This window comes from Natator depressus, chromosome 5 (genome assembly GCF_965152275.1).
Source record: "Natator depressus isolate rNatDep1 chromosome 5, rNatDep2.hap1, whole genome shotgun sequence".
In the NCBI taxonomy this organism is placed as follows: Eukaryota; Metazoa; Chordata; order Testudines; family Cheloniidae; genus Natator; species Natator depressus.
The window spans coordinates 82,359,980-82,385,781 of record NC_134238.1 but is presented as its reverse complement, the minus strand read 5'-3'; the positions used below and the strand labels follow the sequence as shown (position 1 = coordinate 82,385,781).

Here is a 25,802-nt window from a genome sequence, read left to right as displayed (position 1 = left end):
CCAGATCTCACATGGGGACTTCTGGAGTCAGGCAAATCTTCCCCAGGGGCGTCTGCCATGCCCAGATCAGAGGGCAGCCACATGGGGCAGCCTAATAAACACATTTTGAGGCGCACCTCCCTAACTTCTAAGGTCCCTTTTTTAAAGAACTTGCACACTGAGCATTTACTGGAGATATGGGATTCCCCAAAACAAAAAAGACATCTAGGGTGCCCAACATTGATAGGAATTGTCATTTCGCAAGAGGGTCAGTATTTAAAACCAGGTGATTTAGGATGAGACATCCTAAGCTCTGGTACAAGAAAAGATCCTAATGCAGGGAAGAGAGGGGCAGAAAAAAAATCACACAGAAAATAATGAAGGAAGGTAAAAACATGCTACATTATCAAAAAAGGAATCTATTAAAAATAGGCAACTAGCAACTCTCTAATGCAAACATATATAGTATTAAGCTTAAAGCTTGGGAAAGAAGTGCTGTGACTAGACATGGACACTGGAAGCTTTGTCTTCCAGGCTCAGGAGATAAGAAAGAACTGAGTGGCAGTAGGGCTTCTACCTCCCTTTTTGTCCTCTGTACAACAGCACACAGACACTGAAGGCACATGTACAGCTTCAATGGACAATGCTGGCCACACAATTCTGATTTTGAGTGCATGGGGAATCTGCGCACAACAAATGGAATATATAAACTCAAAGAAGGTACCATTTTTACATTTCACCTTTCAGAGAGAATCTACATTTTAAACAATAAGCTACAACAGGCTGTTCATTCTTGAGTCACTTGAGTCACTGATGAACAATCACACAAAAAATCAAACCATAAGTTAAATAAAATATGGGAGGAGGGAACAAAGAAAATTTTTGTGTAACATTCTTTCACTATGAAAGGAAGGATTTGCTGAAGGATAAAATTAAAGGAGAAGGTATTTATCTTCTCTTTTTTGAATTATTTATAAATTTTAAAAAATTGGCAGGGGAGAGCATGGTGTTTAGGCATCTTCTTCTTCCTTAGTCCCCTTTTGGTCTAACCACCCTCTCAGTAATAGGGCCCAACAGCTCATTTTGAAGCTTACTTTCTATTCCAAAATCTACATCTGAAGTGTTAACCTGGCGCTACGTCTTCCTCCAGCTCCTGTTCTCCCACTCACTGCTACCTCAGGCTTGCCTCTTTGGTTCCTTTTTCATCCCCACCAGCTAGCATGCAACTGCATAGCTCCTCCCCCAAGGCAGGAGGGCCAGCCAACTATACTCAGTCTACAGACTCTCATGTCCCCATAATGAGGGAGCGGGGGTTGGGGGTGCGGGGAGAGACTTACCCTACAGTAACTGTGGTTGTTCAAGAAGTGTCCACATGGATTCCAGTCTTGGTGTACATATTTCCCAGCCTGCCTCTTCCACTACCTTACTGCACTGGAGATGTTCTGCCACGGCTACCACAAAACTCACTTGACTCTCACACCGCTAACACTCAACACTAATACCAATTCCCAATTTAAAAAACAAAAATCACGTTGTTAAGCAGATTCATATTTAGCTTTTATAACAGAAAATGAGATTTAAAGTGGCTTATGAGCTACAAACCCCTCCTCTTGAAAGGCAGACAGTGGGCACTTCTAAGAATTTAATTTTACTCAAAAAACTAGTTTGGAAATCTGAAATAAGCCCTCAATTCAGGATTTTATTAAATGTTAGCTTTTAAATCCCAACTACGTAAAACCGTGCATGAAAATTAGAAAGAAAAAAAGCAGTCTTTCTCTGAAGTAAATCTTTTCAAGGGCAAGCAGAACATCACAGCAACCTAGTGGCATGTCACACATGATACTCTAGCTGAGGAAGTGGGAAAACATACTCCAGCTGCTTTCTTTGAAGTTTGGCCACCAGCACTACTCAATGATCAGACAGAGTTGCTATTTTGGATTTCAAATATAGTTTCTTTTCATTTCCACTTCAGCCCACACAAATTCTAACCATCCCACTTTGGGGCAGATAAGAAAATCAATTTCACTTTTGAAGGAACACAAGAAGTACTATGCTAGACAAGAGTATTGGACAATTTGGCCTGGTATCTTGCTTGCAACAGTAACTCATCCCTTCAAAGACAGCAAAAATATCACTCCCAAAATGTACTTCAACAATTGTGCATTGCTGTACATGGTGACAAACTCCTTCTTATCCCCTGCTGGGGATTTTACACCTCTAACATGGGATGAGATTTCCCTTATTGTTTTGGTGTACATAGCTAAAAGTGACACTAAGGATCATAAAATCAAACAGTCCTTTTTTAAATGCAACCACAATATTTGCCTTGACAACCTCTTCAGCCAGTGCATTTCACTGGTTAACTATATGTCATGTAAAATAGCATTTCCTATTATTGGTTCTAAATTTATTGCTCTAATTTAATGCAGTTCCTCTTCTACCATGACCACACACTGAATTTCTTCTTGTTTGATATATGACCTGGTAAACAAAACAAAAACCACAATGGCCTTTACAAACATTTAGTCAACCTGTTTGTCACTTGCTCTCTCTCGGCTCCGTACAATGTCTGGGAGGAACCCTCTTCAGTGCGACAGCCCTTCTCAGGGGTCCACTCTCGGGATGTAAGCCGTAGACCCCTTCACCTCCTGGAACCGTATGTCCCTGAGCCTTCGGCATCCCTGTCTCTCACCATGGGCCCCCTCAGGAAGTCCACTCGCTCTGGACCCCCAGCACCTCCACACACAGAGGGAATAATGCAATCCTGATCTCTAGACTGGAGTGACTCTCAGTCAGCATAACATAGAATGGTTTACTCAGCATCTGAACCCAACACAGAAAACTCTCCAGGCCCTCAAGCCTAGCATCCCTCAGCACAGTGCATCTAGGTCTCTCTTGCATCCAGAGGGGCTTCTGAACTGCTCAATTTAGTGTCTCCTCTTTGGACAACATAATCATAGTTCCTATAATTTCCTATCCCACTAAACATTAATCACTTCTCTCTGCTGATCTCCTTTTCATCTCAGCTACATTTTTAACACAAAGAAAAAAAATCTTACTTATCCTACAGTAACTGTAGTTGTTCAAGAAGTGTCCACATTGATTCTGCTCTTGGTGTACATACTCCCCATGCATCCGAGATCAGAGTCTTTTGGCCAGCAAAGTCCGTTGACGCTGCAGCTTCACCCTAGATATCCTCACCATATATGCCCTGGCTAGTGGTGGGGAGATAGAGTGGAGCAGGCACAACAATCCTTCAGGTCTTTTACCAATACAGAATCCCAGAGGAGCAGGACTCCTTGGTAATGGGAAAAGAGGTCAAGTCACAGAATCCATGGAGCCAACACATCTCAAAAGAACCAGTTACTCTAGGGTGATTGTTCACATGGATTCCACTCTTGGTTACTACCAAACAATTGTCTGTTTGCTTCCCCAAAGATTGATGAGGCTTGTAGGAAAAGACTGAGAGATGAACAAACAGGTTGATATGAAATTCCAGAACAACTTTTGGCAGGAATGTGGGATGAGGCCTGAGAATGAGCCAGTTCTTCTTCTATAACACTGTATAAAGGGGAAATATGACCTTCCATAAGGGCCTGAATATCCCCTACCCTTTGCGCTGATAAAATGGTTAATAAAAAGTCTTCATTGACAAGTGGTATGGGGGCAGGTTGTTAAGGACTCAAAGGGGTGCACTCATCAACCCTGCTAATACTACATCGAGGTCCCAAGAAGGAGGGTGATCCTGAACTGGGGGGAAAAACATGAATAAGGTCCTGAAGGAATCTTCACTGTAGAATGAAAAAACATAGTGTGGTCCTGAAAAGGAGGATGGTGTGCATATATTGCTGCAAGATAGACCCTTGTGGAACTGATAGAAGATCTAGATTGTTTTAGGACTAGTCAATAGTCTATTATTATTGAAATTTGTGTTACAAAAGGGAGACAGCTGGTACCAAGATGCTTAAATAGAAAAATTGTGTACATTTAGCATAATAAGTCAGTCTGGTTGAGGTTATCCTGCTTTGGAGCAAAATGTGCTGATCTTCAGCAGAACATCATCTTCTGATGGATTTCAGCATACAGGCTGTCAGATGTTACGAGCTGGGGTCTAGGTGTAGGATCTGACCGTTTGAAACTATGTCAAAGCAGGCAAAATGATTGAGGACTACATTAAGAGGTTCACCAAATCAGAGTTCTAGAACTGACTGGCCCATGGCGGGGCTATTAATCCAGCATCTTGCCTCAGTTTCCTCAAAACCTTCAGTGTCAGGGGGATCAATGGAAGGCATACCTTATTCCTGGAGTCTAGGGGATGCGAAAGACATGCAAAAGGAAACGCAGAGTGGAGCCCCCTCTGGAAAAGAACACTTGGCATTTCTTTTTCTAGTCTGTGGCAAATGGGAATACCTGTCAATAGACCTATTTGCGAAAGATGGTCTGCAACAGTGGGACCTAGATCAACTTGGCTAGTAGAGGTGCAGAGAAGGGTACTCCCTCACACACCCAAAGTGGGTCTTTCTGCCAGTTTAATGAGGAGAAGACTTCCTGTGGATCAGTGATCAACAGGACCACGCAGTCTGCTGGTTAACCACATGGAGCACTGGTGAAGTCTGGCAAACTGTATCACATAGGTTCATGAGGCCATATGTCCCAGAATTCTGAGGCAGGCTCTTAGTGATGTCTTTGGGTGATCTTGAAGTTAGCTGATGAGGTCCACTATAGTTTAGAATCTTTCTTGTGGAACATAAACACTCACTGACCTGAAATTTAAGATGGTCCCTATGAACTCTATGCTAAGAGTAAGAATAAGTGTGGATTTCTCTCTGACTTTGAAGTCCAATGTGGTGAAGAGTTTCAAGGTTATGATCTTTGCTAGATCCCAAGAAGAGGATATGGGAGACTCAACTGAGCTACTACTGAGAAGAGTCAGTTCCCAAGGAAAGGAAGTTAGCAGATTTAGCTGGTACAGCATGCACTGTTTTCATAGCAATATAGAGGAGACACCAGAAAAATCCAACTAAGGCCATTAGCTGTCCTTAGGCTTCAGAGCTTGAGACAAGTCTAACATGTCAACTCTTCTGCCTTGGTTGCAAGGGTCCCAGAGCAAAAGACCTACGTCTCAGCTCATCTCTGGAGTGATACTCCTTCCTACCCTTTCTTGAAGAGATTGACAAATAGATCGAAGTCAACCACTGGGGTCTCCTTAGACCTCTTAGCCTTGGAATCACAGCTCACTGGGGCACTAGCCTAGAGAGAATAGAGGGAGGACCAACAGAGCCTTAGCTATGTTCCTTCTTCGTATCCAAGGAGGTTTTCACAAAGCACACAAGAGGAAATAACTTTAACCCGTTATTCCTAGCCTTCTGAGTCCACTTACAAAAAGAGTGACACATGCCACAACGGTCAGGGATATGCCTTTCACCTAAACCAAAAAGGCGCTTAGAGGGCCCATCACTGAGTGGCATAGTGAGGGGTGGAGGGGGACACCAAGTCTACTAACAATTAAAAGTTAGTAAAAAAAATTCTTTTAAAAATTCTTTTTTTAAAAAAAGCCAACAAGCAACCTAAATTTTACTACCTACCTAACAACTACACTAACTGCATCAGAGTCACAGAGAAGCAGGCAGACATTGCCAGGTTCTGTTTCACTGCCACAGGAAGTAAGAAGGATGGTTAGGTCCCCTCCACCCTTTACGCCCTCAAGAGGGAGGGCATAAGGTCATCTAGGTACAGACTTACCCCAAACAGACACTGCTGGCTAAAAGAACCTGATTTCACACCTATGGATGGAAATCATGTGGGCAATCATTTGAATAGGAAACCAAAATTAGACTAAGATTATAAAATTATACCTCAGATAAGGAATACCATTGTGATTTATAGTCACATATTCCAGTCTTAACAATTCATTCAAGTATCTCTTCTTTAAAAACAGAAAAACAAAAAAACCCTCCTGTTGTGTGCTAGGCAGACATCTACTTTGAGCTATCCACTATAGTTTCTAAGTCAACATGTGATACTAAATTTAGAGAAGCCTGTATTTCTATTTGCAAACAGTTATATTTTCAAGGGGTAAAGAACAAATTAAATCACAAGAATCTCCTAAACATGTGATAGCAGCACAAATTTAAACAGGGGTAACACACTGAAGCTGGGCCCAGAACATTATTTGATACCAACAATTTACAGAAAGTTTTAGATGAGGCATCCCCCTATCCAGCTGAAATTTAGACAGGCTCTGGAAGCACTTCTCATTGTGTGCCAAAAGGACATCTTAAATTCGAGTATCAACAGTTTTTGAATGGTCACAACAGTTTTATTTTTTTATATTTCAAATTAATTTAACTTGTATGGAAGGTATGGGTAGACCACTGGAGTAATGTGTCATTTGAGAAAATAGGTCTCCCAATGTGATTCGACCACCAAAGCAGCACTAATAGATATAACAAAAAAGCACACTTATTTTGTTTTCAGCCAACCTCTTCCAGTTCCCTTCAGGAAATAAACAATTAACTAAATAATTCTGAAATAGGATCAAGGTACAAAGTTATTCAAACACAGTGTGAAATGTTGGCTATAAACCATTTAGCATCAGACTGATAAATAACTACAGTAAATTTGTGTTCAAGTTGAGCCAAAGGTTCAGTTAGATATTCTAAGGTACAGTTATCAAGTAACGTAAATCAGTTATATAAATTTTAGTTTTCCTTCACTATTGAAACAATTTTAAAAATATCTGGAAAATTGGAACTACACTGTAGTTTTATAGACAGAAGGGTAACTACAATCAAACGATGAAATCCCAGCCCCACTAGCGTCAGTGGAAATATTGCCACTGGCTTTAAGCAGGCCAGAATTTCACCCCAAATAAACATTCTTCCTAGACTCACCATTCCACTCCATTCCAGACACTTCAATTACAAATACTGGACAAAGTGCATCTGGAAATGAAAATAAATTAAGGATTTTTTTATATACAGAAAACAAAACCCCAGTATGAACTTCAATGTTCTTTAGAGACCCATTAAATTGGAAAGGGTGGCAGGTCTAAACATTAAAGTTTCTTGTCAATCAGCATCTTATATTAGGCACCCCCACATGCGGGTGTAACTCAGACAGGCTCCGGAAGAAACTGTTACATATTTTATATTGATTTACTTTGAAATGAGTCTTCAAGATGGTCTGTGCATGTGGATCCCACATATGGTGGGCTGGTGCCCCTGCACAGGAACTTGGAAGTTTTTCTCTACTAGTTTCCTTTAAGGGTCATGCATGTGTGTCTCATGTTCTCACAGTCCTTCACCTGAGAGCTTAAGGGGCAGAGTGATCCCAACCAGTTCCTTGGCTACCCAGAGCATTAGTGACAAGGCTCTAAACTATGGGAATGGAAGGCAGGTCATGGGATCCACATGCACAAATCATCTAAAAGAATCAGTTACTGTAAGATAAGCAACCATTTTTTCTTTTTCAACTTCATGTGCATTTGGATCCCACTCATGGTGGCTACCAAGCATTGTAATTCCTTCAAGGTGAGAGAGAGGAATTCATCAGAACAACGACTGTAGAATTGCTCTTCCAACTTGAGCATCTGCTCATGAGGAAGCCTCTAACGAGTAGTTCCTAATGAACATATTAACTGAAGACCATGCAGCAGTTCTACATATTTCTATCAGATGGATCTTGCTGAAATATGCTGTTGAATAGGCCAGTGCCTGGTAGAATGAGCTGAAATGTTTGATGGAGGGTTTATCTTATTACTTTCATAGGCTGTACTAATGTAGCTCACAATCTACTTAGTCTTTGGGACTACACAGATGTACACTTAGCTCTGCCACTAAATGCTACAAACAATCTAAAAGTTTTTCATAAAAGGTCTCATTCTGTTCAAGTTCTTTTAACATCTGAGGTAAGAAGTTTTGATTATGCTGGAAAACTATGGGATCTAGAGAAGAAAACTGGTAGGTGCACATACTGGTTAATATAAAAATCCTAAACCATCTTTGGTGGAACTTAGGTTGTGACTCCATCAGCATGAAAAACAGTGCATGGATGGTGAGACAGGAGTGCTTGGATTTTACTAACTCTATGGGCAAAAGTAATAGCTACTAAAAACACAGCCTTCATTCATAAATGGTGAATAGTGCAGCATGATCAACAGTTCAAGGGTGGTTCTATTATACCCAAAAGCACTAAATTCAAGTCTCATGAAGGAGAATTTTGCTAAGTGGAGAAAACATGAAATTTAATTTTTTTAAAAATCTGATGACCGTTTGAAAGCAGGTTTCTCAGTTTTTCCCTGTTGGTGGGTAATAAGCCGAAACTGCCACCAAATGAATTTTAATACAGCTTAAAGACAACCCAAGTTTTTTAAAAATAAAAGGTAACCTAAAATAAGTGGAACAGAAGAGGAGGTAGGAACACATCCTTTTATTTTCACCCAAATTAAAAATCCCTTCCATTTTGTCATGCATGTTTTCCTAATGGAGAGTTTTCTACTCTAACAGTACAGAATGTACTTCAAACAAGCATTCCTTATCCATTGGTGTTAGCCAGAATTCTTCTATGCTGTCAAATTCAGAGACATAGGGTCTGGATGAAGCACTAGACCCAAGTTTCACGAACTGATGTCCTTTTGAGGAGGAAGGATTATTAGTTGATTCCTTGAAGCTTGAGAAGATCTAAAAACCAGAACTGACAAGGCCATGCTGGAGCTATGTGGATGACCCGAGCTCTGTCTTGCCTCACTTTCCTTAATACGCTTGGGTTTAGAGCAGTGGTTCCCAAACTTGTTCCGCTGCTTGTGCGGGGAAAGCCCCTGGTGGGCCACGCTGGTTTGTTTACTTGCCACGTCCGCAGGTTCGGCGGATCCGATGGATGTACTGGTCACCGCTTCCAGCAGCTCCCCTGTCGCCCATTCCCAGCTTCTGGCAAAAAGAGGCTAGGGGCATCATCTCTGCCCATCCTGGCTAATAGCCATTGATGGAACTATCCTCCATGAATTTATCTAGTTCTTTTTTTGAATCCTGTTATGGTCTTGGCCTTCAAAACATCCTCTGGCAAGGAGTTCCGCGTTGTGTGGAAAAAATACTTCTTTTTGTTTGTTTTAAACCTGCTGCCTATTAATTTCATTGGGTGACCCCTAGTTCTTGTGTTATGAGAAGGAGTGAATAACACTTCCTTATTTACTTTCTCAATACCAGTCATGATTTTATAGACCTCTATCATATCCCCCGTTAGTCATCTCTTTTCCAGGCTGAAAAGTCCCAGTCTTACTAATCTCTCCTCATAACGCAGCTGTTCCACACCCCTAATAATTTTTGTTGCCCTTTTCTGCACCTTTTCCAATTCCAATATATCTTGTTTGAGATGGAGTGAACACATCAGCATGCAATATCAAGATGTGGGCGTACCTTGGATTTCTATAGAGGCAATATGATGTTTTCTGTTTTATGATCTATCCCTTTCCTAATGATTCCCAACATTCTGTTCACTTTTTTGACTGCCACCGCACTTTGGGTGGATGTTTTCAGAGAACTATCCACAATGACTCAAAGATCCAAGTGAGTGATAACAGCTAATTTAGACCCCATCATTTTATATGCATAGTTGGGATTATGTTTTCCAATATGCATTACTTTGCATTTATCAACATTGAAAAAAGTGGACTTTCTGTTTTGTTTTGTGTTTCCAATGCTGTTGAGCACATCTAACCTTCCATAAACTTCAGTGGGCTTTGTGGGTGCTGCTCACTTCTGAAAATAAAGCCATTTATTTTTTGTTTCCTAAAATATAAGTTTAGGAGCTTAACTTTAGGCACTCAGTTATGAAAATATGGCTATGAAATTTCAGCTTCATAAGAATGAATGCATACAGCTATGTTAGCATACTTGAAAGTAGCACAGTTACATGTGATCTTGAGCAGTTGGACTCTTAGTACAGCTTTTTGGAACACCTGAAATTAACATTATGCAAATTATCTTTAAAAGATTATCAGTGATAAGCGATATATGTCCTGGGCAAAATTTTATAGTGACTTGGGGTATGTGAACTTGCCTTGAGCAGCCAGGATTTATACAGGGAAATGAAATCTGGTCAAGATGACCTGGAGCAGTGGAGGGCAGATAGTTAACAAGACAGCTTCATCCAGATGTGAAGCAATGCAGCGTAGAATAGCAGTGGGAGGACTGCCTGAAGCAGTATACTGAATTCAGAAACAGGAAGCATTCACATGTGCCTTATAGTGGTATAATTCATTACAAAATAAGAGTCACGTCACTACCAAAGCATATTGATTAAAGTGGGATAAAACGCCAGAGAAATAGAAAAAAGAAATTTTGTGCATGTGGACGTAAGGCAGCTTATGCTGTAAAAGCTAAAGGCATACCAGAAAGCCTTTCCCATACAGGCAAGCCCTTAAACAGTGGTGTAAGTTGCTGCATACAAGATGATCTGAAAACAGATGTAAGTATTAAAGTAGTAATTTGAACACGTTAAATCTACTTCATTCACAGAGGATAGGAGAGCTGAGTGGAGCAAAAAATGGCTGGCTTGAAAAAAAAGTGTGTACAGCCAGGAGAAAGTATCTCATTCATCTACGTGAGGTGATGCAGGCAACTTACACGTGGACATTCATGCTTTGAACACTGACGTCACCACATTAGACTTTCCAAAGCTTTGCTCCCCTTTCATGTTACAGGCCTATATGGCAGAAACATATAGTTTTACTATACATTAGTTAATCTTTGAAAATGTATTTTCAGTACATCAAGATCATATGTTTATACTACTGATTATAATCATATATACACATGATGCTATAATTTACTTTGATATATAACTGTCAAATTTATTTTTATCAGGTTTATATATGATTAATGTCTCAGAAGTGTGGCTGGATATATGATTCACTGAGTTGGTCCATGTATTTGTCATCTCTGCAACATGTATTATGTCGCGGTGACCCTATAGGCAATTGGAAGCTGTTGCTAGTAGGATGTGCAGTGGTTCACCTCCTAAACACAGTGAACTGATATGAATGAATCATACTTTGCAAAGGTTTCAGTGAATTAGGGCCCAGCTGTCTCAGTGACTCTGCTCTTTTCCGAGGCTCCTGTGCTGTCAATGTTTTTAGCTGATAGAGCCAAGATTTGATCTCTGGATGCTCAGAACAAAGTATTTTTAGTGGAGGGCTCATGACTATCGGATTCATTTTTGTAGGAGATAAGGCTGAGCCTGAACTTCACTTCCTTAAGAACACAATGCAAGATGCACCTTTTTGAAAGGACATTGCTTGTTTACAATGTATGTTTGAGTTGACAAATTCTTTTACCTCTTCTATTAAAAACTCCTTACCATATACACATTCTAAAAATATATAAGAACACACGAACAGCCACACTAGGTCAGATCATAGGTCCATCTAGCCCAGTATCCTGTCTTCCAACACTGGCCAACACAAGGTGCCCCAGAGGGAATGAACAGAACAGGTAATCCATCAAGTGATCTATCTCCTGTTGCCCATTCCCAGCTTCTGGCAAACAGAGGGTAGGGACACCACCCCTGCCCATCCTGGCTAATAGCCATTGATGGACCTATCCTCCATGAACTTGTCTAGTTCTTTTTTTGAACAGTTTACATATTTATTGTCTTTATTGTCTGTATTTCTCTTATTGGACAATATAAATAAATTGTCACACTTAACTTTAGCTAGTTACACTTTCATTTTCTTAGAGCTTCTGTTTCAGACATTTCAGGGGAATGTTTCTTTACAAACTGTTTTTACACTGTGACACTTAAAGTTGTGGAAACATTTCTCTTGGCCTTAAGTTTTATAAAAAGCTTATTTTTACAAAATTGTAAATTTGGGCTTTAAAGCTAATGTTTCCCCAAATAGCATCCTAAGATGCATAACTCACCTCTCTGGAAGTCAAACACTGACACCTGATCATTGAAAAAAATCTGCTAAGGAGGAGGAGGAAGAAAGAAAATTATTTCTTGAGAGAGAGTGACTGGTTCATCTTTCATATCATATGATGCCAATTGCTACACTGGTGGTAGCATATAAAATACATTTTCAATATCCTCTCTATATTATAGGAGTTCCACCTTTATTATAATTGCATTTTTAAGGCTTCCACCACCCTAGCATCAGGCACAAAATAAAGAAGGCATGTGTCTGGCTGAGGACCATGCTCTTAATTTTTTTTTTATTGTGCAGTCACTACTGTTGTGCGAAAGCTTGTGCAATTATGAGTCTTGCATTCTGCCATAAAGGTTGAAAGATTTGGGCATAAGCTTCTCTCTTGTGGTAGATAATCATACAGGCAAAGGAATTCTCCAGTGAATGTCATGTCCCTGACCTTTGAGAGTTTTCTCCTGGGCTCTGTGAGAGACCATCTCCGTATTGTTTGCATCTGTTGTGAGAAGTTGAAAGACATAGTGTTCTATGCAGTGGTGGCTTGAGGCCATTTTTATTGTGGGCACTAACTTGATTTGGCTTGACTCGTGTTCATTATTTTAAGGACACTTTTGAGACCTCCTCTCCAATGAAATCCTTCTCCTATTTGAAGCCTCTTACAGGAATATATGCATATGTACTATAAAACGTGATGCACTGGAACAGCTGTCCCACTGGTATCCTTCATCTGAAGGAGCTATTCCATCAAGTAACAGCTATAATAGTATAGACTGGGATCAACATACGTTTATTTTACTTTCAATTTATTTTCTCCTTTTTCCAAGGTGGTTAGTGCCTTGGGCCACAATGGGAGAACCTCCACTGGGTCTATGCAATAACTAGGCACTAAGCTGTTGTAGACTGTAAATATTAGAACCAATATCTGAAAATTAATCCATAATTGTAAAAGGAGCCAGTGTCATATGAAATCACTGATAAACAAGTTGCACATCTTATTTTTTTTACAGAATAGGTGAGCTGATATGTGCTGAACCCAACCTGTGCTTCCAGGAGTCACAGAGTTCTTCTCCAAAGAGGGCCTTATAGCAGTCAGCTCTGCAGGGCATGATTGCTTGGATATATCTAGATCAGGGGTGGGCAAACTTTTTGGCCCAAGGGCCACATCCGGGTTGCAAAACTGTATGAAGGGCCGGGTAGGGAAGGCTGTGCCTCCCCAAACAGCCTGGCTTCCGTCCCCTCCCACTTCCAACCCCCGATTGCCCCCTGACTGCCCCAACCCCTATCCATACCCCTGCCCCCTGACAGGCCCCCCGGGACTCCCACGCTTATCCAACCCTCCCTGCTCCCTGTCCCCTGATACAGATCAGGTTTAAAAACTATTGGAAACTTTTTTATTGTTTTAGTTTAAAAACAAATTTTTAATTAAAAAAAAATCATGACTAGTAGTCAAATCCTGCTGGTTTTACTCAGTGTGTAGTTCCATTGCTTTCAAGGTGATTATTTGCATGATTAACATGTACAGAATGTAGTTTTCTGTAACTTCGGTTTCAGGATTTCTCATTTCTGCTGTCAGTAGTTTACATACATTTTGAAGTACCAGAAGGTTTTTGTGGGATGGAAGTACATTTCGGTCTAGAATGAGATCTCATGCATATCCTGGCATCTTATGAATGTCTTGCTGTCCACTGAAACTCAACATGACCAAAGCTGAGCTCCTGATCTTTTTCCTGAAGCCTTGCCTTTATCTATCCTGCGTCACCCACAAATGTCTGTGTGCTTTCTCACGTTGTCAGTTATATGTTGGAAAAATTCCCAGTCAAAATCTCGAAAGCTAATACTTTACAGTATTTCTCAAGCCTTTCCTCAAAGCTCACCCTTGCCATAATGTATACAGAAAACAGCTATCTGATATGTATAGTGAAGTGATGAGTTGTATTTACTGATTGGCTAAGAAATAGGCACACAGTCTGTGCTAAATCATCATATTATTGCTGTTGCCTCTGTACTTCTCATGACCACTTGTTTGTTTCATCTATCTCTTATGTCTTGTCTTCTTTAGATGGTAAGGTTATTGGTACAGAGGCTGTCATTTGGTATGTCTTTGTACGGTGCCTAGCACATTGGGGCCTGGACCTGCTTGAGGCCTCTAGACACTACCACAATATCAATTGCAAATTATAATGGTATTAAATAAATGGGGCAAGCAGGAACCCAGTGATATTCTCTCCAAGGCAGGGGGCCAGTTTAGGAGGGGGCATCGCTTTTAACACACCTATTCATTCTAGCCTACTTGTTTTTGGGTAAATTGGAGAGTGCTCAGGGTGAATGTTTGCACTGTAGTGTTTTAAGTTGCAAATATCAGTGATAGAATTAACTTTTTTTTTTAATGTAAAAAGAAACAAAATGGTGGTTTTAACTCATCCCTTCAACATCTTGTCATTATCACTTTTTAGCGACTAAATGTTTCAGGACCAAATTATGCAGACTTAATTCAATCAAAGCTTCTTTGGGATTTGTAACTGAATAAAGATTTTAGGATTTTGCTAGGAGAGATTTTAACTTTCCTTTTCGTACCCCATAACTTCTTCCTCTGTGATTGCAGCTCCTAATCTGACTTTAAAAAACAAACCAAACATGCTATTAATTTTTTTTGTAGTTATTACTAATCCAAAATAGGTATACCAAGAATTATTAATTCCTAGTAACAATATATTGTTTTTAAACTCACTTTTGCAGTAGCTAAATGTACAGTATGTGCAAAACACTTGAAACAATCATCTGCATCATTTCAGTGAAAGGTCTGTTTGTAGTAATTACATGATTTACTAGAAATCAAAGAGGAACGAACCCACTGAGTTACACAGAATTTTAAATGAACTCATTTCTCTGAATTGTAGGGTTTCAGTACCAGTTACTAAGAACACATATTCTGAATACCACCTTGCAGTCTTACACAAATTTTAATGTTAAAAGGGGAAGGGAAAGAACCTCATCGCTGGTAAACTTTAGGAATGTTGACTCTAATTAAAATCAGAAAATTATGTCTGCAGTCCTATCACTATGTGGAGCAGCAAAAATAGTGCAAGTGCTATAATTGAAAGGCATTGTTACATTAATGCTATTTATTTAATAAGATAATGTTAAAATAATTATATATAGTTAATATATTGTGTCATGTCTTTCTTTAGGTCTAAATTTAAGGCACTGGAACAGCCAGGGTTAGATTTTCTTGAGAATTTTGACATCCAGATTATAGGATAAACAAAAATCATATTTTTCCATAGTAGAACTTAACTGTCCAGTTAGTAGGGAAAATACCTATTTAAAATGTATAGTCTAAACAAGATTACTCTATCAAAGAAATGATGAGGATAGAAAATATCATTCCTGTTTTCATCAAATGAAACAATATTATGCCTAATATTACAGTAATTTTGTAAGCATTTTTTCCCTCAGTGAGGAGTGAATTTGAAAATTAAAAATGATATAAAGGAAGCTGGGTTTTTAATCCAGTCATTGCAGTACTTTAAAGAAATACTTCCTTAATACAGCTCATTGTGCAAATAAATTTAAAATATAAATACTGTAGGAACTGGCTCAACTCTTTTTATCCCTTTAACATACAGTACTTGCACAATATACTGTGTTCCATTAAATGTCAACATTTACCCACAGCTACCACAGAGTGACATGAAGTATAATCCTCAAAACACACGTCAATGCGCTACCCAAAAAGTTGGGTTGTTAGCTGGAGATGGCAGGATTTGCATTATTGGATCATACTGGTGATTCAGATGTCCCAGTACCTTGTCATGAGCAGTGGCCAGGAGCAGATGCTCCAGAGTAATGTGCAAGAAACCCTACACTTGGAAGTTATGAAAGAACCTGTCTCCAGAGAAACAGTAGTTATAGGTAACTTAGGCGCCGAAAGAACCTGTCTCCTAATTCTCAGTAGTTATAGGTAACTTAGGCTCTGTTTAGATCCCTTCCAAACTCTTGTTTGTTTTTTGCTGTTGAGTGTGTGCAGGAGCTTATCTTTATGACACAGAGAGGATGTCCATGCCATGTGCAGGTGTCCAAATTATCCCTGTGACCCAGTGCAAGAGAACCACATCTATTGTGAGCAATATGAATAGGATTTGGGTCAGGTTTCTGTGGTTGAGCAAAGCCAAAAGTCTGACTGTCTTAATATATCCATGTTGAGATACCTTCCCTTTTGAAGTAATAATTTAGAGTCCTTTTCTGAGTGGTACTCGAATGCTTAGCCTGAATTGGACTTAATGATTATTGTCTTAAATAAAAACCAGATTTACTAGAGAAAGTAAAGACAAAGTAACTAACAAGTTATGCTAGTCAGATACTTAGGGTAAAACACTGTGATAAGCATTGCTGGTTAGGCCTGACCCTTGCTTAGGCAAATTAAAACCTCACATAAAGTCCGTGTGTCTCTCCCGCTCCCCGCCCAACAGCCATACCTTCTTTGTGTCTCAGTATCTCTGTCTGGAAATTTGTGACATGACCCAACAAACTAGGCCCAGGGTCAAGATCTCCCTGTTTAACCAGTGATCTTTTGTTTATGGTGCTCTTGGGCTTAATGAGTCCAGGTTTTAAGTCTTTATTAACATGTTGAATATTAACTCATTCTTCAGCTCAGACTTAAAACACGAATACCATAAATGTGCATTTAAGTTCCCTTAGCCTATGCCTCCGGATACATAACACTTCCTCCTAATTTTCATGAATGCATATACAATTATTTTTACTCATTTCAAAGCACTATGAACCTGTGTAAGTATTAGTTTCTAAATTCAATTTAGAAACCTTACATACACACAACCAATTAAGGAATACAGAATACTTACAAACACCTTGCAAAATGTCTCCTCCACTTAATGTTTGAGAAAATATTTTGCTTTTGGAAGCATCTTTTAGTATGTTAATGATTTCTTCATCCTAATGGTCTGTTTTCCATTTAATTTGTCTGATAGCATGTTTATACATGCAGTAGTACATGCACTAAAATTTGTTTTGCAAATAAAATTCATACTAGACTCTCAAGGAGCACTGATAATCTCTAACATCAAATTAAATGTAAACAAATAGGACAAAGTAAATTATAATAGTAATTCAGAACCCTGGCTTGAACTTCAAGGTGGGGAGTGAGACAAAACTGAGATCCCCTGGGAACCCTTTTTCAGTTTAAAAAAGAAGAAAAGCTCTAAGATATTCTTGAGACTGTGTGTGCATGTTTGTGTGTTAACAGAAACCTTGAGTTCATAACTCCTTTTTAAGGAATAAAAAAGTGAAAATCACTAAGGAATAGGAGGTCGCTTGTGGTATGTCTACACTTAAAACACTACAGCTGCGCTGACAGGAGGGGTTCTCCTGTTGGGATAGGTAATCCACCTTCCCGGCGTTTTATGTGAGCTTAACAATGCTCCTCAGCAGTGTGGATTTTTCACATCCCTGACCAACATAGTTAAACTGACCTAATTTTCTAGTGGAGACCAGAATTTAAGGTGAAGAAGAAAAGTGAAACAAATCCACTGAACATCAAGTACTGGTCTAGGTGTTTATTTTGCCAACAAGGTATTATTGTCACAGTGCCATAACTCATCTCTCAGGACAAGCTATTTTTCATGTAAACTTCATCCTTTACTTGGCCACACATGCCCACAAGTTGACAATATGTTGTCTTTCTGATTTACAATTTATGTCACATTGGATGGATCACTTGATGATTACCTGTTCTGTTCATTTCCTCTAGGGCACCTGGCATTGTCGGAAGACAGGATACTTTGGTTTGACCCAGTTTAGCTGTTCTTATGTTCTTAAGGTGCCTAACTTAAATTTAAGAACATAACTTTAAGCATTCATGTATGAAAATTTTGGTCTACTTTTGCAATAATTAACTTTTTTTAAAAAACAAACCCAAAATCTATATATAAACAGGCCATATAATCAAACAAATAATAGATGGTGTGTGTTTTACATTTAGGAAAGAAGGGTACAAGTTCTTGTTTACAGAAGGATATAGTCCAATTAGCTACAAAAAGAAGATTGTTGGGTTTGGAGGTTTTGTTTTACTCAAAGTAATTATAGTACTATGGAATGATAACATGAAAAATATTAAACGGTGAAAACACACTTTTTTAGTATTTTATCAGCAATTCAAACTTTTTATAACTATCATGGTATTATTCAATAGCCAAAGGATATAAAGTATATGTCTTTTCAAAAATTCTGTTCTCAGAAGATCCAGTGTAACTCACAGAAGCGAATGAAAATTCACTCGTGTTAACATAGGTTATCAGGTGGGTTCATGGTTCAGCATGAAGTGAGAAAGGATTAGGAAAGTGGTGTCTGAGCTATTTGCATTCAATCTTAAATATAGGACTCTTCCCACTCCAAAGCTAGACCTGAAAAAGTATGTCCATTATATGTACAAAATGGAAATATGACTGTACTATAAACCAATACTAATCCTACCCGTTGCACTGCAGAGTTTACCCTTCAGCTAAGAGTTCCATCATGCATCAGTACAGGAGTCACCAAGCCTGACTGTTGTTGGTAAGTTAAATGTCCGTACAGATGTACACTGTTCTAGATTTGCTCACTTTTTTTATGGTCATCATGACAACCATAGAATCATTCCAGGTGATTTCTGGCTCAACTTGGCAACAGCCGGGATCTCACGTCTGAGCTAAAAGAAGGGGAGAGAAGGATCATTCTTTTGTGATGGATCAACCATTGTCTTCTCCAGTCTGAGGGTCAGGGCACACGTTTCTCACAAGGGAAGTGATGAATAATGAGTCTATTTAAACGGGCCTGCACTCGAAGACTAAGACAGACAGTGTAATTTTAAGACTGTTGAGGGAAAATATTGTCAAGCCAAGAGATCACTCTATAGGTCATCTGGTAGAACTCCATAATTTATCTTTAACCTTGATTTAAAATAGGCTGACCCCTAAATTCCCTATTCACCAGTTTTGCTCTCAAGTCACCATGAACCATGGTATACAACTCGCCTGAGACAGATGAAGCAAGAAGGAAGACTGCACAAGATATCCACCATTGTCACTCTACCCAATCCAACTGATTAACAAAAGCACATTTTTGAAGCTTTATGCCAGGGCTATAAAAGGAATGAAAACAGATTTTTTTTACTTCTACAACAGCCTATGGGAAGCTCAAAATGAGGAGGGAAGTTCAATGTAGTGGGCAATGTTGTTAATTCAGCTGTCTTAAACAGTTTCAGTGTGGAGTTTCTCTGCAAGATACTAATACTTTTTCCCAGTGGATCTTAGAACATCTTGTATACTAGTTCTTGTGAGATGTTGAAAAACTTTATATACCCAATGCAATTTTCAATTTCATAATTGTTTACAGGCCATAATCTGATTTCAGTTACACTGGTGAAAATCCACAACAATTCCATTAAATTTGCCTCAATTACTACATGGCATGAAGAGCTGAAAAATATACAAATGCTTTCTTAAGATTACATTCCCATGTAAACAGTTTCTGTTTCCCACAAGAATATTATGTAATCACACATGAAAAAGCAGATAAACAAAGAGAATCTGTCTTTAAGATATGGCTCAGGTTATGAAAAAGAGTATAGAAGCACTAGTGTGAGCAGTCCAGAATATAGTTGGAACAATTCCATCTGCCTCCTGAGTAAGCAGAGTCTCTTCTGCTGTATCAGAGTTGGAAAAAATAAATAAATAAAAGGAATGTTTGCTCTCGATGGTAGGAACCTTGTATTCTAAACACTGCCTCATCCAAGGATTCCCTATACAATTTACCTCTTGTGTATTTTATGTAGCTAGCAGATAATTTACGTGGTTACTGCACTGGCAGGCACTGATCTGGCTAAAGATAGGGTATCCATTGACTTGCTTCAAGGAACTAGCTGCTGGGCCAACAGACAATTATGAAACTTACTATTAGTGATACCTTGTCAGAAGGTTGTCAAAGTAAACATGACCAAGATATACACACTGCTATACATCATTTGGTAATGGGGGCTCATTTTAATAAAACAAAATGCAAAGCCACACATACACCTAGGATCAAAGAATGTAGGTACATTAGGTGGAGGTCTGAATCCTGGAATGCAGCAACACTGAAAAGGACTTACAGGTCATGGTAAAAATGAACTGAACATAGCTCCTAGTGCAATGATGTAGCGAGAGTAGCTAATGTAATCTGGCATGCATCAACAGAATATCAACAAGTAGGAGTAAAAAGATAGCAATACATCTGTCTGCGACATTAGTGAGACCGTTACTGGAACACTGCATCCAGTCCTGGAGCTCCCACTTCAAAAAGGAGGTTGACAAATTGGAAAAGGTTAAAAAACCATACACCAAAATGATCTGAGGCCTGGAAAACATGCCTTATAGCAAGAGATTTAAGAAGCTTCATCTATTTAGTTTATACAAGAGAATGACAAGAGGTGACTTAATCATGGTCTACAAGTATCTTCATTGGGAAAAGGTTTCTGATAGATGACTTTTTAATCTATCAGAAAAAGACATAACTGTGATCCAACGGCTGTATCATGAAGCTAAAATTCAGACTAGAAATAAGATGCAAATTTTTAAACAGTGAGTAACTAAATTAACCATAGAAATAACTTATGCAGGGACCTAACAATTATCCATCCTCTGAAGTCTTTAAATCAAGACTTGACCTATTCTAAACCTCTTCTACAGCTCAAACAGAACTTTGATCTTGAATTTGATGCAAAACTACTGGAGGAGATTCTATGTCTTGTGTCACACAGGAGTCAGATTACAGGATCATAAATGGTCTTAAATATTTATGAATCTTTTTATCCCATCTTCATCCCACAACGCTACTGTGCTACACCGCAAAATGCTGCAACAAGGCTCCTTAAACACAAGATTTTTCCACACACACACACACACACACACACACACTTAGGGACAAAGTTTTTAACAAACAACAAAAATCCTTAAGATCTACGCACAAAAATGGGCATGCATGCACTCAGCGCAACAATCTATCAATCTACATAATTAGGCTTGGGAGAATTTAATTTTTATATCATTTTGACAAAATAGCAATGTTTATTTTTAAGCTTTTTTTAAAAATCAATTTAAGTTCACTATTGTGCAAAATTACGGGATTTATTTATTTTGATTTAAATTTTCAGTTGGGATAATTGCAGGGCGTCAGACTTATGTAATGACAGCAGATATTGAGATTCACAAAGATAAAGCTTTATAATGGTCAAAACACAAATTGTCAACATCACATCATATATACAAAGTACATATCCTTAAATCAAATTCTAATATGCTCTCATGCAGCATTTTTCTTACTTTGTCTTTCTGTAAATTTCAGTCATCAATGGAAATACTTTTCATCCACTTGTGTGTGTACAGTGAAACCGACATTTACCAATAAAAATCTAATCCTTCCAACCCTATATAAAAATAGTATTACAAAACAAAATATTAAGGTTACAAATTCAAGCACTCAAATTTGAATATGGCAGAATTAAGGTTGCTTGGACAACCTTAATTTTCCCTCCTTGTGCATATGCATTATAATCCAGTATTTAATTACACAGTCATGTACTTTTTCCACAGAATCCCTGCCTCTTTCAATGCCCAATAGGGACGTGCTCTGAATATGAATCAGAGTTGTGTAATGAAGAAAGCTGTTGTCTGTAGGACCCTTGTTTTACTTGTTGCAGAAGTTGAAAGGTGTATAGTGAATGTGGCAGGTGATTGCAGGAAGAGAAAGGAGGGTCTCATTATTAAAAGTAGTTGAATGCTGCCCTCAAGAACTGGATTCTATCCCTGAATCTGCCATAGAGTTCCTAGAAGGCTAAGCAAGTCACTAAACTATTGAGAGGTGGTCTTTAATTGTGCATTCCCCATTTTCTGGGTCCCTGACTTGCGAGACTGAAGTGTTGAACACTCACAGCTGCAACTCAAGTCGATGGGAGCTCTGCTTTGAACACAACGTGCTAAGTCCTCTGAAAAACAAGATCTTGGGCATTTCAAACTGGGCACTCAAAATTAAGGTTAAAAAAAAAATCCACTAATCTCTCAGTGCTCAGTTCCCGGTCTGTAAAATGGAGATAATGCCTTTACTGCCCCATCTCTCAGAGGTAGTGTGAAAGTAAAATTAATGCTTGTGAAACATTCAGATACTATAATGATGAGTGCCACAGAAAAAAAACAGAAGGAAATTAATAATTCTGTCTTCAGAGCAGGGTTTGAACATAATGCACTAAATAACATATGGGCTAGGCTTTGAAAAATTAGAAGAAAACAAAATATTAATAGCTGTTCATTAAGTGAGTACCATCCATTGTGTGCCGTGACTATCATAATGCATATGCATAAAAGGGCCCAATTAAAGTTGCACAGGCAACTTTCTGGTATTTCCTAACTTTCCAGTGCTTGACTATTCAACCTTAATACTGATATTTTAATTTAGTTTGTGTGTAATTTTCCAGGTTTTTTTTAAAAAGAGCAAACTGAAAAACAGGAATTCCACCTTGTGGCAGGTAGACACCCATGTGGGTTATCAGCAGGCCTGGACCCTTTAGATCCACACCAGAGACCTCTGTCACTTGAGCTAACAGAGTAAGTGACAGCAGCAGTAAATATGCATCCTCTATGTGGACCAGCACTAGAGGGAGACTGGACATGTTGCCAGTGGGTTTCACAGATATTTGCTGAAAGCAAAGGAATGGCAAGACTCAGGAATCTTGGGTCCCATTCCAGGCTCTGCAGAGAAGTGTGCTCTAGTGGGCACAAAACTCTTCTGTCCAATTCCCCCAATCATGACCACTTCTGCCCAGTCCCCTCCAACCTGCCCCATCCCAGTCCTATCTCTCCTGTCCTCCCCAGCTCCTCAATGCAGTCAGTCCCAGTTTCCACACAGGCTTTTCATCCCATCTCCTTGCTCTGAAGTCCTACCCTCATCTCTCTGGACACAGCATCCCATTCTCAGTCCCCCCCCGCCCCCATCAACCCACTAGCTCTTTGACCTGTTCATTTGCCCTGGCAGTCCCTCCCCACCAGCATTCAGTTGCCACTCCTTCCCATATTCCCCAGTCCCACTGGCTCCTAGTCCTACTATTGCCTCTTTTTATCCCTGGTTCCCAGTCTCCTTGCTCAGCCAGTCCCAGTATTGCCACCACCAGCCTGCCTCCAGTTTCCCTCTCCCAGGTCTGGCTCTTGTCCCCTCTACACTTGAATCAAGTAGCTTCCTCTTCCACATTGTCTGGGCCCAAAGGGAGGAGTGGGATGTCACTGAAAGCACAGGAGAGACACCTGCTCTCAATTCACGTGCCTGGCTCCGGACTTGACACAGCTCAGAGCTACAACTGTAGGGAAAGTCCTGCTCAGTCTGGGCTGAAGCATGCCCAACATGAATGGAACTTCAAGGAATTTAACCAAGAAGGTCTAGCAAGTCTGACCACATACAAACTGACATTTTCCAAAGACCAAAATAACTTGGCCAAATCTGACCCAATTTGCACAGGGGATGTGCTAAAAGGCACATTTGATACAAAAATCCACTCCCCAGCTAAGTTTCAAGTCCCTACTCCAAGGCATGAGAGGAGGGCAGACCTTTTCAGGAAAAAGGTCATCAGTTTTTTTTTTTTTTATAAACAGGTAAAAACCATTTTCCTCTAGCCTTGTTCTCAGAAACAGCTGAACAGTTTTCACTGAAATTTTTAAAAAAGTAATTCAACCTGAGGCAGACACCCAGTTACAATCTGGCAAAGTTATAAGCACCTGAAAACAGGGTCTTAGAATGGGAAGTGTTGTAATTTTAATAGGCTGTGCTGTCAGCCCCACCTATAATAAAAATGACATCTGAGATAATCTCTATCCTAAACTACTGAATAGAAACAAGGGAGCTAAAATGAATCATGAATAAGTATAAATGCCAGGTCCTAACAAGCCTAAAGACAAACAAGATTACTGGTGTATATAATCAACCTCCCATTTTATCACTCAAGTTTGGAAACGATGGTTATTATTGGATCTTTAGCAAATTCTATAAGTCCAGATAGCAACAATGGCCCAGGCAGCCTATTTTACCACCTTCACCTATCTCATATCACATGATCTTTTCTCTGAGAAGTAAACCTTGATACAGTTCTTTGTACCTTTCTCACCTCCATACTGGATTATATGCAGTGCCATTTACTTGACAGTACCCTTGAAAGCTACTCAATTTTTAGCTACTGCAAGATGTGCCTGCTGCCTTAGTAATGCATCTCATATGGAAATACATTAATTTGAGTAACATAAACTGTACTTACTTTCCAGCTATTTTCAAGGGTGATTTGAGGTTTATCACCTAACTCCTTTTGGTTTGGGGCCTCTATTTCAAAGAGAGTGAGAGAGAGAGAGATGATACCTCCTTATACATATTCTTACCCAGCAGTCAAAATCAAGGGGGACAAATCAGCTGACAATGTCATTATTTGCATGGCTACGGAAAGGACATTTCTGAAATATTAGAATCTAAGCTCCCTCCCTAGCCCAAATTTGTTAGCCCTTGAGGGCACCAAAAACTTATCCACAGGTTTTCCTGAAAATGTAACTTTCCTTTTTTTTTTTAAATTTTGGGTGTTTTTCTGGGGGTGAAAGAGAAGCAAGGAAGAGTCACCATATTTCTGAGATTGTTGACATATCAACAGAGACTTAGGACTGTTCTATGTAGTTTTAAAAACTGAGCTGAGACATTACTATTGGTGCATTATACACACTACAATAAAATATGCAGTAGCAATTTAGGTATCGATCAACGGGATTTTATTACTATAATACACAGATTTAAGGACTCATGTTTTAGCATTCTTTTAAAAGTAGATTTCATTTTTGTTTTAAAGGTAAAATGCCCACGATCTATAGACACACAGCCCCTCCTCCAGAAATATAAGCAGTGCTTCTCTTTAGATATTTTATAGCACCTGAGGGTGTGCTACACACTTTATAGCAAAGCATGATCCCTGCCTTGAATAGCTTACAATCTAATTTTACACTTCACGCAGTTAGTGGGAGGTAACAGTATAAGGAGAGGGAAGGGAGTGATGAAAGATTAGGGTTAAAGCAATGAGATCACTTGGGTTTCTCACCTTTTAGACGTGCACATTTTGGTGGTTCTGTTAAGCACACATACAAAAGTATAGCCTCATTTCCCGTAGTCATTGCAAAATAAGAGACCTGAGATTTGAACTAAGTTTAAGAAATAGCTTGGTGGATCTCACCTCTCCTGGGTTCTGACCCAAACAGCGTATCAGTGTTACCCATAGTAGTCTCACTATTCTGAGATGAACTTACTCCTGTTCTCTCTCCACTGTCATCACTGACCTACTTTTCCAGCAAGGAGGACAGGCAAGAAGCCTATTCAAAGTCAGAGACCAATGCAGCTCTCTAAACTTGCCAACAAGGGGTACTGGCACAGCGAATAGAACCAGGTGTCCTTGAAGCCACAGTACATCAATTCAATAACATATCTGGGGCTTTTTCTGCGAGTAAGACAACTGATATTTGTGAACTCATGTTTCTCATATCACAGCCATCAAGATAGCCACTTAAATGTGTCACTTTAGAAAAATATGTTTTTGAAAACCTTGATTTGGTAACCAATCCCACCTAATGGCTTCATATACCCAAATCACCCATCCCACACATTACAATGCATTTGTATGTATTACTAGTGAAGGCACAGGATCACATTCTTTAATAAATTACCCACATTTAAGGGAATAGCCAGTTAAAGTTTGCTATCTCTTTTTAATGCTATATAGTTTGCCTAATTCCACAAGTTGTTTTAATGGATTTTATACCTCCAAGTTGAAAGTGAAGACAGCATCCTTCTCTATTTACCATTC

At 39.2% G+C, this 25,802-nt stretch overlaps 1 protein-coding gene across 4 annotated transcripts in view; it reads right to left on the bottom strand.

The window, feature by feature from the left end:
• Nucleotides 1-25,802, bottom strand: part of AUH (AU RNA binding methylglutaconyl-CoA hydratase) — a 188,132-nt gene that overhangs the window by 148,789 nt on the left and 13,541 nt on the right. The window lies entirely within an intron of this gene.